Below are 2,500 nucleotides of genomic sequence, written 5' to 3' on the forward strand. Positions count from 1 at the left end.
TCTAACCTCTGTCCTCTTAGAGGAGTAGCTATGTTCTAGAACATTCTCTCTGTTTAACCTCTGTCCTCTTAGATAGATTAGTAGCTACGTTCTGGAACATTCTCTCTGTCTAACCTCTGTCCACTTAGAGGAGTAGCTAGGTTCTATAACATTCTCTCTGTCTAACCTCTGTCCACTTAGAGGAGTAGCTAGGTTCTATAACATTCTCTCTGTCTAACCTCTGTCCACTTAGAGGAGTAGCTATGTTCTAGAACATTATCTCTGTCTAACCTCTGTCCTCTTAGAGGAGTAGCTATGTTCTAGAACATTCTCTCTGTCTAACCTCTGTCCTCTTAGATAGATTAGTAGCTATGTTCTAGAACATTCTCTCTGTCTAACCTCTGTCCTCTTAGAGGAGTAGCTATGTTCTAGAACAGGGGTGTCAAACTCAAATACCCAGTGGGCCAAAATGTAAAACCTGAACAAAGTCACGGGCCAACATTGAACAAATTAACCTTTTAATATGGACCCAAACAAGTTTTGCTTTAACATTGAATATGGAACAAGCATCGCTTATTACCATACAATATATAATTTAATAGTGGAGACATGCAAAATCGAATTTCAAATGAAAAAACACATCAATGGCATTCATTTATTAAATAAATAAAATGTAAATAAAAATTGTATGCCTCTTTTCTATTTGCAGCCTTCTGATTTAAATACCAAAATAAACTTTTTCCACTGGCTAATAATTTTACAAATAAAATGATAATAAATCAATCAACCATTCAAGCCCATGCCTTGTAGCAAGAAAAAGTGCATAAAGAAAACGTTAATTATTGCACACTGGTCTAATCTGATGTGCCCAAGCCAGATACCTGGCATCTCTTCTTGGATGCTAGTTCATCAATGTCTGGGCTCAAGCTCTGAGCTGAAGAAATCCTCAGTATCGAGCGAAGATGTTCATCAGTCAGACGTCTCCTGTGAGTTGTTTTGGTCATCTTCATCGAGGAGAAAAGTTGCTCGCATAGATAAGTGCTGCCGAACATGGAGAGCATCTGAGCAGCTTGGGTGCGGAGCTGAGGCATTGTGTCAGGGATGAACCGTGGAAACTGTGCGGCGCCCACAGCATCATACTTTGACTTCAGCGTGTCGTTGCACTGGAGTTCAATCAGCTCCATTTGGATGTTGGTTGGTGCATTTTCCATATCAACTGCGAAGGGATTACTAAGCAGTTCAAACTTGCATTTCTGGGCATCGAAGTCGGCAAATCGCCGGCTAAACTCAGCGGCGAGAACACTAAGTTTTTCAGCAAACTGTGCGCATGGGAACACGGCGGTAGAGATCTGCGCTTTTATGGATTGGCAGCAGGGAAAATGGCAAGGGTTTCCTTGCAGCATCTGATTCTCCCACAGGCACAGTTTAGTTTTGAAGGCCCTCACTGCAGCGTACATGTCTGTGATGATGCGCCCCCGCCCCTGAAGCTGCAGGTTCAGCGCATCGAGATGGCTCGAGATGTCACAGAGAAAGGCCAGCTCACACAGGAACTTTTGCTCCCGGAGCTCTGCTGTATCCTTCCCTTTGGTTTCCAGGAATTGACATATTTCCTCACGCAGCTCGAAACATCTGTTCAGTACTTTTCCTCTGCTTAGCCATCTCACCTCTGTGTGATACGTGCCGTCTGCGTATTCCGAACCACACTCCTCCAGAAAAGATTTAAACTGGCGGTGATTTAGACCTTTGGCTCTTATAAAGTTAACTACCTGTGTTACTGTGGTCATAACATGTTCCATCTTTAGGGCTTTGGCACACAGTGCTTCCTGATGTATGATGCAGTGGTAAACAGTTAGCTCACCTGCACAGTTCTCTTCCCGCATCTTCTCCCGAACCATGCCCACCAGTCCACTCTTTTTACAGCACATCGCTGGCGCACCATCTGTCGTTAATCCAACGAGTTTATCCCACGGCAGCTTTATTTCAGTTACACATTTGGAAACCTCCTCAAAGATTTCCTTTCCTGTGGTTGTGCCATGCATTGATTTGAATCCTAATAGCTCCTCCGTAACACACAGATTTGAGTCCACTCCACGGATGAAGACTGACAGCTGAGCAGTATCAGATGCGTCACAGCTCTCCTCCACAGCGAGGGAGAACGCAACAAAATATTTTCCCTTTTCCATCAGCTGGTCATACAGATTGGTGGCAAGATCACATGTGCGATCAGCTACTGTGTTCCTGCTCAGGCTCACGTTTGAAAATGCTTGTTTTTTCTCTGGGCATACGAGGTCACAAACCTTCATCATGCACTTTTTCATGAACTCTCCCTCATTAAAGGGCCGGGCTGATTTTGCGATCTCTGCTGCCACTATATAACTAGCCTTTACAGCAGCCTCGCTTTGTGATGTGGCTTTTTTAAACATATTCTGTTGTGAAACCAAACTTCTTTTCATCTCCTCTACTTTCTGGCTCCTTTGAGTCATGTCCAGGTCCTTGTATTTGTCATGGTGTTTCGTTTCAT

At 43.8% G+C, this 2,500-nt stretch overlaps 1 protein-coding gene and 1 long non-coding RNA gene across 2 annotated transcripts in view; one reads left to right on the forward strand and one right to left on the reverse strand.

Moving 5' to 3' along the window:
* LOC110493375 (zinc finger protein 729) overlaps positions 1–2,500 on the reverse strand; it is a 188,761-nt gene that overhangs the window by 96,000 nt on the left and 90,261 nt on the right.
* Positions 1–2,500, forward strand: part of LOC118940246 — a 15,319-nt gene that overhangs the window by 217 nt on the left and 12,602 nt on the right. The window lies entirely within an intron of this gene.

Source organism: Oncorhynchus mykiss, chromosome 17 (genome assembly GCF_013265735.2).
Source record: "Oncorhynchus mykiss isolate Arlee chromosome 17, USDA_OmykA_1.1, whole genome shotgun sequence".
Classification (NCBI taxonomy): domain Eukaryota; kingdom Metazoa; phylum Chordata; class Actinopteri; order Salmoniformes; family Salmonidae; genus Oncorhynchus; species Oncorhynchus mykiss.